This window comes from Pelodiscus sinensis, chromosome 4, assembly GCF_052426305.1.
Source record: "Pelodiscus sinensis isolate ZL-2025 chromosome 4, ASM5242630v1, whole genome shotgun sequence".
NCBI lineage: Eukaryota > Metazoa > Chordata > Testudines > Trionychidae > Pelodiscus > Pelodiscus sinensis.
In genome coordinates, this window is record NC_143055.1 from 61,716,250 (window position 1) to 61,732,850 (window position 16,601).

General features: G+C 39.1%; 1 protein-coding gene and 1 pseudogene across 17 annotated transcripts in view; one reads left to right on the plus strand and one right to left on the minus strand.

The window, feature by feature from the left end:
• TENM3 (teneurin transmembrane protein 3) overlaps positions 1 to 16,601 on the minus strand; it is a 2,279,325-nt gene that overhangs the window by 276,310 nt on the left and 1,986,414 nt on the right. The gene's annotated exons all lie outside the window — the stretch shown is intronic.
• LOC149524522 (uncharacterized) lies at positions 8,948 to 16,466 on the plus strand (annotated as a pseudogene).

Sequence of the window (16,601 nt, forward strand, 5' to 3'; positions counted from 1 at the left end):
CATTTATATCTCTGCTGGATACTTCAGCTTTCTGCAGTCAACCTGTGGAGACAGTTATCTCTTAATTAAAACTCTACATGAAAATAGCACTACTGAAAAGCACATACAAAGAATGAGTATTTATAACTGCATAGTCCTTTTTTATCTATGGTTTGAATACTGGAGATAGCCATTACAGTTAGTAGGAAGAATTTCCCCAAGGTAAAACAGGCAGAGTCAATCCCTCATAAAAGAAAGATAATAGTACGGGTCTTCCAAGAGTCATCTCATCTTGCTGAAAATAATGGTGTGCCACATGTCCCTTTAACAGCAAATACTTTCAAATATGTAAGATTGTCTATAACATGTACCACATTTTTTATAAATGTAATTTATGGTGACCCTTGAATTAAGAAGTGAATTTTCCAAGTTTGAGATCCTTTTCTCAGTGTTAATGAACTGTCACTACAACTCAGATACAAATCTGAAATAAATATGACATCTAACTTTAACAGGCTTCTTTCTATGCAAGACTATTATTTCTAAACAAAAGAGGTGTATTACTTTGACATGTATTTGAACTCACAGAGTTATAGTTTCTTCTGTAGAAAATGGAAGCTGAAACTTTGTAAAAATTCTAATGGAGTGGATTCATCTGAAAACAAAGAACAAGGAGTCCCCAGAATGGGAGAGAAATGCTGACCTATTTTGTTTTTTTTTACTGTATTTATCTCTCTCAAGTTTTTCATAATAATCACAAATTCTACAACCAATATTGACTTGTTAAAAATGAGAAATTTATGAAGAAGAAATTATGTACACAAAGGTGCACTCATTTTGGAAATAAGGGCTTTGTGTTCTGGGGTATTTTTTTTTTTAAAATGTTAACAGCTGCTGCTCTGCAGACTGCTAAAGGCACAATCCTGCAGTTTTTATTCAGACAAACTTTTTTCCTGCCTTAAATGGGAATCTTGCCTGTAAAGAGTTTGCAGAATTTGAGCCCTAACTGATAGAGTTAGTCAGAATAATTTAATGCACCACTCTCACCGGCCACATTTTGAAAAAAGTAAAAATAAAAAGCTGGTATGCGTATCGCTCTGTGGCCGTCAAGGCCTGCACAGCTGGAGAGAAACTCAGCATGAGTCCCAAGTTAAACAAAGAAAAATATCTGTGGGTATTGAGATTTACAGACAGATTTTATTTTCTGGTGCAACCAAAAGAAAATAGATTAGCAAAATCTCTGGCCACATCCTTTCATGCAGCTGAATTATCTTTAAGAACTATAATAATATTAATCGGGCCGCTCTTGTGTCTTTGGAACTCGCTGCCCTGGATTCTTCTAAACAAGTCACCCCCTACTGTTTCTTAGTTGAAAAGAAGCCCAGCTCCTTTTTAAGGCTCCGAGCCTAATTATGCTCAGCTGCTCTTCATTAACCCCAGCAAAAGGAATGAACAGGAGCATCCTTCAGTTACCCTCAGGGAGGTCCTGATGTCAGAAAAACTCATTCACAACCCCTGCTGGGATTTACACCCCAACATCACTGTCTGGTTTGTCAGAAGTTCTTCCTAGGAGTACAAGTGGAGTGAGTGAATCACATCTATAGACAGCCTTCATGGGCACCAATGGACCCATCCCTTTAATCGCACACATCCAGCTCAATTCAATTCAAATACCATTCACAATACATTTCTGATCCATGGACATAGGCAGTAATTCTATTAAAAATAGAATTCTACTGGACATCTAGTTGCATATAGGAGTGCATATCTCAAGGGTGTGAAACACATATGTTTGCTAATAACTGCTTGAGGCTCAGTCACAAGCACAGCTACACAGGAAGGAAGGCATGTAAAGAGACCCCTTGCTCTTTTGGACAAGCTACTGACATCACTGGAGCCTGGATAGGAGTGCTGCAGGTGAGTGGGCAGCAGACAGAGCTCTTGCTTACTCCTAATGCACCAGCCAGCCCCCCTACTAGAGCAGGAGTAGTAGAAAGCAGACTGTCCTGCAGGCACCATCCACAGTGTAGATACAGCTATGTCAGCTGAGAAGGATGCACCTTGATGTAGCTAATGTCATTTGGGGGAGGTGGTGCTCCCACATGGACAGAAAAAATCCTCGTAAGTGAATACTGTGTCTACATTAGGGGGCATGCTGGTATAAGTATGAGTTCAAAACATAGCAGTGACCTTGCAACTTAAGTGGATTCATCTTACTTTCAAATAATAATTTGGATCCTGCTTTTCTCTTAGAGCTGCCCAGCTATTTGACTCAGGCAAGACTATAACATTACAATCCAGCCCTTGGTAAATACCTGTGCTACTGTTTATACAGCAAAGAAAAAAATGCCATCCTGGAAGTGTAACTGACTGACAAGTACACTGAAGATAGGGTTATGAAGACATTTATATACTCACTCTCTAAATAGATGAGACATTTCCTTTGTGATGTGAAGGGTAAGTTGGTTAAGTGTTACCACTTTCCATCTTGACCTGTAGTAGTCCTGAGGTCTGTAAACCACTTGGGCTCTGCCATTTTTTTCAGGATAATTCACATTGGCTAAAGTCTCAAAAAGTGACCTAATGGAAGAAATGCTTCTCTAATCTATAGAGCCATGAAAAACTACTTTTTATTATTGCAAATTTAGGATGGGGAGTGTTCCTGTGTCATATCTGGTTCATAAGTTTCAGATTTAACCCTATATTAACCTACGTACCTGAGGAGTTCCAAGATACCTAAAGCTAAAGTTAAGCAAATAATTCTGATCTGGAAGCTGACAGGAAAATCCTTGTCAAGTATTTTAAAACATTTTCTGTTCACTTTCAATACCTAGAGACTCCCGCTTTTTGTGGAACAAAACAGAACATCCAGCCCAAGAGGGAGGAAGGATAAGGGAGATTTCAAACCACTTCTGCATCCTCACAGTTCTCTGCTGCTCCAGGAGCTACTGCACCCATGTAAATTATACAGACCTCTGGGATATCTAAAGTTGCACTTCAACAGATTGAGCTGTGTTGTTCTAAGGGCTCTAATGTAGCCATTCTAGGCTTATTCACAACTCTGGGACAAACAGTAATGTAGACAAAGCCAAAGTTATGGCAGCTTCTCTAGACTGTTTTACTGGCTGCACCACTGCTAATGCCCCACTCAGACATCCCCCTAATACTTTCAAGCAAGTTCCTTACCTCTGGATCTCTGAGAGACAGGCTGCTGGCCTTTCTCCATAATGCCTGTACTAGAGTAGTTTCCCCTAGTTAGAGATTTACAGCCATTTAGTTAGCGCAAAGGGACCAGAGCACAGATAAAGATCTCACCGTCTCCCTGAGGGTCATTTTCTGATTATGACTAACTTATACCTTTGGGTTACAGCAACTAAACAATAAACAGCAAAAGTATACAGCCAGTTTATCAGAGATAGTGAAGAACAAAATCTCCAGTTTGTATCATTATTTGATTTATAAGTACTGACATTACGCTTGGCTCTTTACAGGTCTTAGTTTCTCCCCCAAGAGATTTACACGGCTGTCAGAAACACTGAAATTGTAGGTGAAATTATGATAGGCAAACTGTAGTTAACCAAACTGAATTGTGGCAAGAATCCTAAAGATAACTCCATTCCTCTTATGAAAAATACCATGGGATATTTAATGACCACAAATGGTTTATTAACCTTTATCCATTTGGCAAACATATACTGTTCATAGACCTGACTCTCTCACGTCCCATTCTTATGCTATGAACCAGAGAGCTATCTTGGTCAAAAACGTCTGTATACCATGACCCCCAAATAATAACTGAAAATCCCCAGTAATTACAAATTAATGGATATTAACAACAAACCAACAAGTGTTCTTATGAGCGCTCCTTTCTTTAATGGTATAATATATTTCCAATCATAACATTATAGTAATTAAATTGAGGGAGGATTAAAGAATTAACAGAAAATTATTAACGGATGTCTCACGTAGCAGGACCCTTATGAGCAAGGCAACATTTTCTGGACACTGTCATCTCATTATATTTAGCATGTAATTTATCTCTCTGCTGGAACACAACCTTATCAGCTTTCCTCGTGTAGGGAAAATGCTCCTATCAATGAAACAAAATACAGCACCTCGGGCCGGAAGCTAAAATGTGTTAATGAAAGTCCACAACATGATCACCAAAGGTAGTCTTACCACTGCATCAGCAGAGAATGCAGCAATGGTTAAGCAGACTGGAGGTGAACTTTAACAGTCAGATTTTTTTTTAAAATATAGCCCTCTTGAGGTATCATTAAGCTAACTCAGACCAATTGAAGCTGGTGGTTGCTGAGTATCTCTGAAAATCTGGCCTCTTCATTTAGGAGTTAGATGCTTCATATTTTTAAAATCTGGTTTTCTAGTTTCCCTTTGAACACCAAGTTTTCTAAGTCAATAGACTGTTTTAAGTTGTAAGGAAATTCCTACTGTACTTCTAATCAACTATGCAGTTACATTTTTTTAAAAACTCCATTCCGCGGTAGGCAATTATGCAACTTCAAACTTAAAACATTTTGACGGTGTACAAAAGCTATTATTTTATTATAATAAGCTGTTTATATTCAAATTTAGACCTCACAGTACCTTATTTTTAGGATCTAACAACACACAACATTTGTAGTTTAAAGTACACTCATTTTGAGCTATCTACTTACATGAAAAATAATAAGAATGTAGACATAATAAAAATGGAGGAACACCCTCTCCTTTCCCTCTCACCATACACTTGCTTACGCAACTCAAAGGCTAAATGGAGTTTCAAAAAAATTGCGTTAGCTCTAGACCACACATGAAAAATTTCAGGCCAAAAGAGTTTTTTCAGAAAGTTAAGAGCTAGAAAACAAAGAGGGTCATAACAGAAGTTCCTTGGAATGTTAAGTACAAACCCCAGTAACAATAAAATAGTCATCTTTAATTTTTTGACAACCTGACCACTTTTCAGTACTGAAAAATAAATAAATAAGACACACTACTCTTTAGATTTGACCTTTTTAAAAGCAAGATGCACAGGAGGCTGGAATCAGGATAAATGTTAGCATATAAGCAAGCATAAACAAATAAATAAAATTAATCAAAAAGAGAAAGAGAAACTTACAATTCATGCTAGGGATGTAAAAACCCATTTAAAATGTTAACTGGTTAAACAACATGTTTAACTGGTTAACCAGCCAGCTGCACCATGCTTGACTATTGGGAGGGTAGAAGAGAGAGAGAGAGAGGAAGGGGCTACTACAGCAAGGCCAGGTGCTGATTAACCCAGGGTAACAAACCTTTTTATACTGCCACTTCCAAAATACTTGAGTGTATGTCCAGAAATGAGCGAAATGCCAACTAGGCCATCCAAATCTCTCAACAGAGGTTTTCCATTTGTTTAAACAACTATGAAAGCACTATCCAATCTGATTATTGTCCAAATTTGAATGCAACCACTCTTAATCTAAATGGTTGAAGCCATTCTATATAAGCCTGTTTCTTAAAAAAATTATATTGTAACATTATACTTTCAAGATACAGCTCTAAATACTTGTTAAAACCTGCCTTATAAAAACAATTGCACAAGAAGGTCTGTAAACACTAGCCTATAGAAGTATAAATTCCTTATATATTTTATTACATATCTTCTCCAAGATCATCCCCTTCCACAAAATATTCTTCATAAATCTCTATGGACAACAGTCTACCACAACCACACACTGATAAGAAACCAGAAGCAAACTTCTTGTTCAGTTCCCCTTTTCTGTAAAATATACTCTCAATTTTAACAGTTTTTTAGACAAGATTACAATACATTAATACCTATATGATCTGCACAAAGATCTCATGCAACGGATTTTGAGACAGTGACCCTTAGAAAAGCTAGCTAAAGGCCTGATCCCTCCCACATGGTTGCAATCACATAAGAATCAACTTTCTTAGATACACTCAGGGGCTGTGTCTACATTGGCACCCTTTTCCGGAACAGGGATGCTAATGAAACTTCGGAATTGCAAATGCCACAGGGGATTTAAATATCCCCCGCGGCATTTGCATGAACATGGCTGCCGCTTTTTTCCAGCTCGGGGTTTTGCTGAAGAAAAGCGCCAGTCTAGACGGGATCTTGCGGAAAATAAACCCTTTTCCGGAAGATCCCTTATTCCTACGGAATTTTCCGCAAGATCCCGTCTAGACTGGCGCTTTTCTCTGGCAAAACCCCGAGCCGGAAAAAAGTGGCAGCCATGTTCATGCAAATGCCGCGGGGGATATTTAAATCCCCTGCGGCATTTGCAATTCCAAAGTGTCTCATTAGCATCCCTGTTCCGGAAAAGGGTGCCAATGTAGACACAGCCCCAGTTTCTTTGTGCTATGCTACTACATAGGATTAAGCAGGAACACTTAGGTTACGTCAAGACTGGCATGATTTTCCGCATGTGCTTTTAACGGAAAAGTTTTTCCGTTAAAAGCATTTGTGGAAAAGGGCGTCTAGATTGGCATGGACGCTTTTCCACAAAAACACCTTTTGTGGAAAAGCGTCCGTGCCAGTCTAGACGCAGTTTTGCGCAAGAAAGCCCCGATCGCCATTTTCGTGATTGGGGCTTTTTTGCACAAAACAGTTTTCAGCTGTCTACACTGGCTGTCTTGCGCAAAAGCATTTGTGCAAGAGGGCTTTTGCCCGAACGGGAGCAGCATAGCATTTCCACAAGAACACTGACAATCTTACATGAGATTGTCAGTGTTCTTGCGGAAATTCAAGCGGCCAGTGTAGACAGCTGGCAAGTTTTTCCGCAAAAGCAACTGCTTTTGCAGAAAAGCATGCCAGTTTAGACGCAGCCTTAGAGGAAGAATTTATCTGGCTTTCCTCTAAGAAAGAGACTACACAAAATGTATGACACAGACTAACAGTAGGAAGATAATGCTGCTCTGAAGATTACGATCTTTAAATCAGTCTTTTGTGCCCTGGTATTTCATGGATCTTAAATCATCTCTCAATCTTCCCATCACTGTCATGAATGTTTGATCTAACCTTATGTATTGTAAAGTCTGTAATATCAAAAAGGAGAGAAAGATTTCCTTGTTTTTGTCTGGTTATAAGTGACAATTCTTTTTCTTTGTTTGCGTATTTATAATATCTGTTGGAATGGTTGCCTACATAATTGTTACAAACTTCAAAACAAAATCTTTTCAAATATACCATTTTTCAAGTGGATATGACTAGGTATGTCAATTTTTATTCAGAATATTGTATATCACATTAGAAACAACTCACTAATTTTATGTGAAATCCTGAAAAATGGAACAGGTTGTCAGTCAATAAAGTTTTAATATGAAAACCTTTGACTGTTGCTTGAAACTGAACAGGAAGAGAGTAAAAAGAACAATATACCAAATTCTTCTGATTTAAAATGATGAATCAGCTACCATTCTTGCTATACAAAGTATCAGGAAAAGTTAAACACTGCAACTGCTCTTTTGAATCAGATATAATTTCAAAAATCATGATAAAAACGATAATATTCAAATTCTTATTAAATCCTCAGACCGTAGTTCATTACGTGCTTTGCTGCACATTGGGCTATCCACATTTGACATCCTCGCCTGTCAACTACCCTTCTCTCCAAATCTTCCCATTTCATGTTGAGGTGTTGAAGTCACTCAGAACTGTTCATTTACATGTTTTTCACTGTTTTCTTTTCTTTCTTGCATTTTTCTAGCTTCCAATCAAGGGTAGTATTTGGTAAGTGGTTTTTTTTTCATTCTTAGCTCATGCCCCAGCTACTGAAGTCTCCTTTTGTAGATTATCTGTGAAAAGGTGCTGAATCCAGTAATTTTTCTAATTTCTGTATTCATCTTCCTATCTCTATATATTATTCCAATACTGTTGTCTTCTCGGATATTGGTGATGAAATGCATTCAGATTTTGTGTATCTTTCTTGATAAGTTGCTATGTCTCTTTGCTATATGATGTAAAGGCAATAGCAATTGCTTTCTACACATTCAGTTTTGTCTTGAGGGAGATGAGTTTGAGTTTCCAGATGTTTTTCAGTCTTCCAAATGGAGCATTTGCCTTCCTGATTCTTATTTCCTAAGAACTGGTACCATTTTTGCTGATGGTATTTCCAAGATATGTTTATTTGCATCGAATCTCTGTCCAATCTTACCCATTATTTCTTTTATTTGGTATGTGCATTTTTGTAGTCTGCTGATATCTTCATTTATCAGAACGATGTTAACAAAGTCTAAATCAAATAGCCTTGAATTGTTCCATTTAAGCCATATAGATCTCTGTCACACTTCTCATGAAGCGACGAAGAGTCCTGTGGCACCTTATAGACTAACTGAAGTGTAGGAGCATAAGCTTTCGTGGGCAAAGACCCACTTCGTCAGATGCATGTAGTGGACATTTCCAGAGGCAGGAATAAATATGCAGGCCAGGATCAGGCTGGAGATGACCAGGTCATCTCCAGCCTGATCCTGGCCTGCATATTTATTCCTGCCTCTGGAAATGTCCACTACATGCATCTGACGAAGTGGGTCTTTGCCCACGAAAGCTTATGCTCCTACACTTCAGTTAGTCTATAAGGTGCCACAGGACTCTTCGTCGCTTTTGCAGATTCAGACTAACACGGCTACCCCTCTGATACTTGACTTCTCATGAAATCAGCTATGTTTTAAGTATATTAATTAAAGCTGCTGATTAATTGCAGTTAACTCATGATTAACTAAAAAACCTTTTTATCTTGATTAAAAATAGAAATTACTTACCTTTGTAGCAGTTGTTCTTCGAGATGTGTTGCTCATGTCCATTCCAATGTGTGCACACATGCGCCACATGCACAACTGTTGGAAGACTTTTCCCTATCTGTACCCATCAGGTTGCCTATAGCGCCCCCTGTGGTGACACCTCATATCTCACCTGCCATTCTGGCACGCTCTTCAGTCCTTCCTGCTGGAACAATCTGACAGAGGGAAGATGGTTGCATCTGGAATGGATATGAGCAACACATCTCGAGTTGTAAGAGGTAAGTAACTCTACATTTTTCTTAGAGCGATTGCTCATATGCATTCCAATATGTCACTTACCTACATTTTATAAGGAAGTGGTGTTGGACCTCAACTCGTTGCTGGACCTCAACTCGTTGCTGAATGTACCGTTCTGCCAAATGTCACATCATCCCAGGACTGCTGGGTGAGGGCATAATGAGTCATGAAAGTGTCTACTGAAGACTACATATCTGTAGGGGGGCTATCTTGAATCAGGACTTTTTCTAGAAAGGCTGAAACCGTAACTTGCGCCCAGGTGGAGTGGGCTGGATAGTGATAGGTGGAGCCAGTACCATGACCAAGTCATAGCACAGTTTGATGCATGTAGTGACTTAGGATGAGAAGAGTTGTGATGTAATCGGGAGGCCTTTCATTCAGTCTGCAATGGAAATAAAAAGCTGCATCGACTGCCTGGACATTTTAATACTCTCCAAATAAAAAGCAAGGGCACGTCTAACATCTAGGGAGTTACCCTTTCCCTGCCCCGGTATGCAGCTTTGGAAAGAACACAGAGAGAAAAATGTCCTGATTGACATGGAAAGGTGACACTACCTTGGGTAAAAAAGCAGGATGGGGACACAGTCACACCTTGCCTTATTAAAAAAAAAAAAAAGCAGTATAAGGAGGGCTTGGAGGTGAGGGATCGTAGCTCCGACACCCATCTGGCTGAAGTAATCACTTCCAGAAAGATGACTTTGTTCAAGAGGTAGCTAAAGAACAGGTGAGGCAGGGGTTCAAACAGAGGGGCCATAAGCCAAGAGAGCACCAAATTCAGATCCCAAGGGAACAAAGGAAGTGCCAGTCCAACTCCTTAAAGAAATGACCCACAACCAGATGGAAAGGAGATAGCTGTCAGATGCACCTTCCTGGGTGAGATGGCTAAAGCCTGCTGCTTTGAGGAAAGTAGACAGCCTAGGAGCAGTGGATCTGAGACTTTCTGGAGGAAGTGTCCCCCTGGCGAGGCATCACAGGAACAACCTCTTCCATTTAGCTAGATGTGTTGCCCTAGTGGAAGACTTGCATCTAACCCATTAGAACCTTCCAGACCAAGTCTAAACACTGAGTTTGAGGTGGTTCAGCCATTGAGCATCCTTTCTGTGAGGTGGAGCAACACTGAAAACCACTATCGTGTCCCCTCTCAATCTTCTCTTTTCCAAACTAAATAAGCCCAATTCTTTCAGTCTTCCTTCAGAGATCATATTCTCTAGACTTTTAATCTTCTTGTTGCTCTTCTCTGGACCTTCTCCAATTTCTCCACATCTTTCTTAAATGTGGCACCCAGAACTGGACACAATACTCCAAATGAGGCCTAATCAGCACAGAGTAGAGCAGAAGAATGACTTCTTGTGTCTTGCTCACAACACATCTGTTAATACATCCTAGAATCATGTTGGCTTTTTTTGCAACAGTGTCACACTGTTGACTCATATTTAGCTTGTGGTCCACTATAACCCCTAAATCCCTTTCTGCTGCACTCCTTCCTAGATAGTCGCTTCCCATTCTGTATGTGTGAAACTGATTGTTCCTTCCTAAGAGCAGCACTTTGATGGCAGCCATGTCTGGAGCTGCCACAGACAGAGATGGGCATGCCTGAGGAAATAGGTGCACGAAAACATGTGCCCTAGCAGCCTCATGAAGTTCCCATACCCTCGTGAGAAGGTCTCTCTGTAGTTCTGGGATGTGGCCCACCATGATCTGAAAATGGGACTTAGTCAGGGACAGTTTTGCTCAGGTAGAATTGAGAAGGGCCCCAATTAACTCAATTCTCTGTGTAGACATGAGGGTGGGTTTTGGCATGTGGAGGATAAAGCCCAGGAGAGTGAACATGTCTTTGACAAGCTTCATGTGCCTAAGAACCTGGTCTTGATTAACCAGTCATCCAGGTTTGGGAAGACTGGCACCCACTGACGATATAGAAATGCCACCACCACTGCTATGCACTTTGTTAAAACTCAAGGCACCAGTGAATGTGAACTGGTAATATCAGTCTGCCATGAGAAAATACAGGAACCATCTGTATGCCAGGATAATGGCCATGTGAAAATATACATGTACCAATCCCTCAGATCCAGGGAAGGGATAATGGAAGTCAGCAAGACTCTGTGGAACTGCAATTTTTGGATGAACGCTTTTAAGCTCCTAAGGTCCAGGATAGAGTGCAGACCTTGGAGTCCTTCACACTGTGGAGACAGAAGTCAGTTTTCTCTGCAAAAAAGGCACAAGCCTTCGAAAGGACAGGTCCTGAACAGTGTGTTGGCCTTCTGGTAGGAGATCAGACACCTGCAACCATGAATTGTGCCTCATGGCAATCCCTGTAGCCATCATACAGGCCTCTGAGTCTGCTCTCTTGAACCACTGCTGCGAATTCCTGTCTCTCTTCTGAGGGCAGGAGCACCTTGAATTTTGAAAGAGCATTCCAGGAATTGAAGACATATTGGCTAAGAAGTGCCTATTGGTTTCAGATCCTAAGCTAGAGGCCCCTGGTGGAATGCACCTTACTCCCAAACAGGTCTAGCACTTTAGCCTCCTTGTTTTTGGAGGCAAGCCCTGGCTGTCACTGGCACTCACTGTGGTTCACAGCATCACACCAGAGATCCTGACTGGGAGTGAGTGAAAAGTGTCCGTAGCCTGCTACAGCACAAACAACAGTGATTGTGATTAATTTTTTTAATTATTTGAGAAATCTAATTTAAGTACTTAGTATAGAACACCATTAGAAAGAATACAACTAAATGCAGATAACACACATTTGCAAATGAAATAACCAATTCATTTAGAAAAGCAAAAGAAACTAGATGATTAAGAGATACAAGATAATTATTGATCATGAACAATAATACATGATGTGACACTTATTGAGCAGTGTGAGTACTGTCTGTTTTCTATATATTCTTTTTCTTTCTTTTTGCAGAGGCTGACTGCATTGCATAGGTCTCTATACTGATGCTCTCCTTAAAAAGCTGGGTATCAAACTATGTCTAGAACAGAGTTTCTCAACCAGTGGTATGAGTACCCTTAGGGGTACTCGAGAGAAGTCTGGGGGGGGGATGTCAACACAACAGAAATTTGGAGAAAACTGAATTTTTGTTTTAAGTTTTATAGCGCTTGATTATTTTTGTATTTTTTACACGCAAAAATTTCATCGCCTGCCCAGCTACGATTAAGTTGTTTAAACAAATGTATTACAATGGTAGGGAAAAAAAATGTGTGTCTGAAAACTTTAGGTATTGGGGGGTACTTATATATATATTTTTAAATGGGGTACTTTATAAAAAAAGGTTGAGAAACACTGGTCTAGATTGTGAATGAAGATGTAAGTGCCTTAAGTTTTGTAACAGTTAAGTCAGATGAGCAATAGTAAACAGATGAAGTTGCATCTGTTCCAGTGATATCTGGTATATTGTTCAGTATTAAAATAATGCTATGGACTGTTGTTTTTATGCTCAATTCCAGGTTGTACCTGCTCATAGTAGTCTGTAACAGCGCTTCCCCAACACAGGCTTGAGATAATATGAAAATATCCCTTTCTCTTTAGCGCTTTCTATTGCAGTAGTACTTCTAGCTAAGAGGTTATTCCATAGCAATTATAATTAATAAGAAGGTAAGAGTGGATACTATATGGAAAGAGGCTAATATATCTAATAAAAAGAAGCATGCACAGAATAACCAAGTCTACACTTTAGTCCCGGAGAGACTCAGAGTATCTTTCAAATATCAGTCTCTTCAAGCTGTGTGATGTAGCGGTTGGAAACAATCATGATTTACTATTAGGTAAAGTAACACAAATTAAATCATCTCCTCCACATTTCTTCATTATCTGTATTGATCACTACCCCCAAATTCTCTACCGCCCTACTCCTGTAACTTATGAAATCCATCTCTTTGCCTTTTCTAGTCCTCAAACATGACCAAATGATGTCAAAATCTGTTCCTTTTTCTCCCAATTACACCCTACCTCCTATCTTGGCTACTTGAATCCCATTCCTGACACTGTTTTTAAATTTTCAGTTTCCTCTTCTCCCAATCTGTCTATAGTATTTCTTTCAAAATCATCCTTTTCAGCCATCATTTTAACCATGTTACCCCTCCTGCTGCCCCATATTTAAGTTACTTTGCTAAATCCCCACTATACAGAGAAACCTATTCAAATTTATTTCCACCTTCTTCAGGGTTGTACCTCAGACATCACATTAATTGGTTACTTTTCACGTCATGCCTCCTCTTCTAACCAGGGTTTGGAGCGGAGCCTGGAGTTGGAGTACGGAGCAGTGGAGCTGCAGATTTTTGCCCGGAGCTGGAGCGGAGCAGGAGCACAGAAAATCTTGACTGCTCCACTGCTCCAGTTTTTCTTTTTTTTCATTTTCAATCCAAAATAAATGATATTTTAGCAAGGAAGTCCTAAAGGTGCCAAAAAGTTTCAGATTGTATAACAATTGATATTAACATCTACTTTACCACTTTACATAATATGTCAAAGTTATTCTCGCGTCGGCTGAAATCAAGATTTAATGTACAGATACAAAATTACAAAGTTTTTTGGAAATATGTTTTATTAAAAAATCAGATCATTATCAGACATCCCGCAACACTGCAGACTGCTCCCACCCCTGTGCCAAGGTTAGGCAACTATGTACTCGTGTAAATCAGTGAAATAGTTAGATTAGTATGTGTTTATTTTTAACCTTGTAACATGTAGCCTCGTTAATTCCCAATAATTAATGTTGTAGAACAGTGATAGCACGTACTAATGCTACGGCACATACCAAATTTCATTGATATATCTATATTAAAGCGTTTTTGAGATATTAATTAAAAACTTGGAAAATATTTTGAATATTTTTACTGCAAAATTTCATAAGAAAAACTAACTTGCAATTTATAAATAAAACTTTATATTAATTATGTATATTAAAAACACTTCTTACTTCATTAAAACTGCAAGAAACATGTTAAAATATTAAAATGTACTTTAATAATAATTTTGTGTAAAAAGAAAATGCAATCATTTTTGTCCACAGAATCTAAAATAAATTCAAAGTACCTTAAGTGGTTAAGATATCACAAGCAGGTACATTATAAAAAAATGTAATGCTTTTGTTCATTGCTTTTCGAAGATCATAACAAGAAACATTTGGATGTGGTAACAGCACAAGAAGATTTGGCCAAGGCTTCAACAAAAAAATCAAATCTGCCCCCCCATGATTGATAGCCGATTTATGGAAAAGGATCTCAACGACGTCTTTACTTTTGAATTTGAAAAGCCCAAATTTGGGCTTTTGGGAAAAGCAAAGAAGAAATTGGCAATGCGCAAGGTGGAAAAGGAAGTGAATGGCGAACTCAAAGCATGTAGCTTCAAGACAAGTGAAACAAATGCTGTGAAAAGTTTCAACCTTTGGCGGCATGTAAAACGTAACCATCCTGAAAAATATGTGGCTTTGGTTACAAAAAAGGACCAGGAAGATGAGGCAAAACAGAAAGCTGACGTGGCTAAACAACATTCATCTGGATCTTTGAAAACTTCTGGAGAAAAGATTTTTTGCAGAGCTTCATCTGAAAAGAAACCCAAAATTGAGCAAACAAAACTTGATTCATATTTGAAGTCCTCAAAGGTTACAGTCACCATGGATGCCAATACTTTCTGTGAAGAGCTGATGGAAATGGTTTGCTTGGGCTCAACACCACTCACTACCTTCAGGCTAAAGAACAAAGGATTCCAAAAAATTGCAGGTGAAATGGGTCAGCAGCTTGGTGTTTCGACGGGGCATGATGTGGTTCATCATTTAGTTGTCAGCCCAGCTGAGTCTTGTTGCCAAGAGCTCAAGAAAGCTTTTGAGCAAAAACTGTGCTACCTGAAAATGGATGCGGCAACCGGTGGAAACAGAAATTTCCTTGCAATCAATGCTCAGTATTACGAAGAAGAAAAGATAAAGCTGTGGTAAAAACCTTGGACATAATTGACACTGAAGGGTGTCACAATTCTTCCTACATGAAAAGTCAGGTAAAAGCTATTTTAGAAAAATTTGGGATCAGTGAAATGCAAATGCTGAGCATCTGAGTTGACAATGCAGCAAACATGACGTGTGCGGTCAAAAATTTCAGCGAGGACAATGAAACCATTTCTACCTCTGAGAACAGGGATGTGGATAGAACTGAAGCTATTTTGCCTGATTATGGATGAAATCAAACTCAACACGGATGCTGCTGCGCAATGGGTTAATCACCCTAGCCTCATACTTCCAACATGGCTTCATGAGGACGACTCAAAAGTCCAACTGATGAGGTGTAGTATTTGCACTCGTCAGTTGGCAATCTGAGATGCGCTGAACAAAGAACATGCGAAGAAATTTCTGGCAAAATACGACAAGTCGTTGTCAAACTAAGAACCCCAAGTATTCGAAGTGTTCTGTTTGATCTACATGGGACAACTCAGTCATTGGATACTGTGATTCGCTGGGGTTCAACATTTGCAATGATTGATTGGCTTATCATTTTTCAATCTTACTGTGAACAAGTGGCTGCTGCTGGAACAAGAGAACTCAAATTAACAAAACCTAAATGGGACAAAGTGAAGAACCTGTGAGACCTCTTGGCAAAGCCAAACCAAACAACTGTGAATCTTCAAGCCGTCGATGTAACCCTGGGAGTTTTAATGAAGGAATGGCGAAAACTGTCAAAATTGTTGCAAGAAAAATGGTGGACTAATTGCAGAAGGAATTCTATCCTCCACGCAGAAACATGAAGAGGAGCTTTTTGACAATATTCATTTCCTTGCTGGAGTTTATGTCAACCCACGCTATCGGATTCTTCTTACCTCAAGGAAAATACCAAAGGCAAAGGAAGGGCTCCTTGATATTGCTCGACGGCTCAAAAAGCAAAATCTATTGCTACATTTGAACTCGGTGAAAGAAGTTGAAGAAAACAAAACACAACAAAAGGAGTCATCAACTATCAAATTTGCGGTTTCAGAAAGTTCACATCCTTCAGAAATAGCAGGCTGTTCTCAAACTTCTGTCTCCACTCTGAACTTGTTCGAGCGACCATCCCTGAAACGTCTTCAACCATCACAGGGAAATGGAGATAATTCAAGCACCAATTCTTCAGAAGATGATGACTTCGAAAAGGAATTGGATAAACAAGAAAGATGCCAGTGAGTTTCTGCGATTCCTAATTGTAATGAAGCATTATTCAAGAGAAATTTTCGGGAAGATTGTGAGGCGATGGAGTCTATTGGTAGGCTAAAAGTTAAGTCTGTTTTTGAGGCCATTCATAACTACCCACACCGCATTCAGGCTGCCTGTAGAATTGCTTCGAGCATGCCAAGAACTCAAACTAGTGTAGAGAAACTGTTTTCGGCTTCAAAGTTAATTTTAAATGATCTGTGGCAGGCTATGAAAGGTGACTTGATTGCTGCAATAATTTTTTACAAATTGAATTATGAATTATTCTAGTTTGTATAATTGTTGATGACATTTAAATTGTTTTAAAACTCTGAATAAAAATAATGTTTTTTCAAAATTACAGTATGCACTTTTTTATTTAGTTAAAAATTAATTTGAGTCAGAGCGCGGAGCGGAGACGGAGTG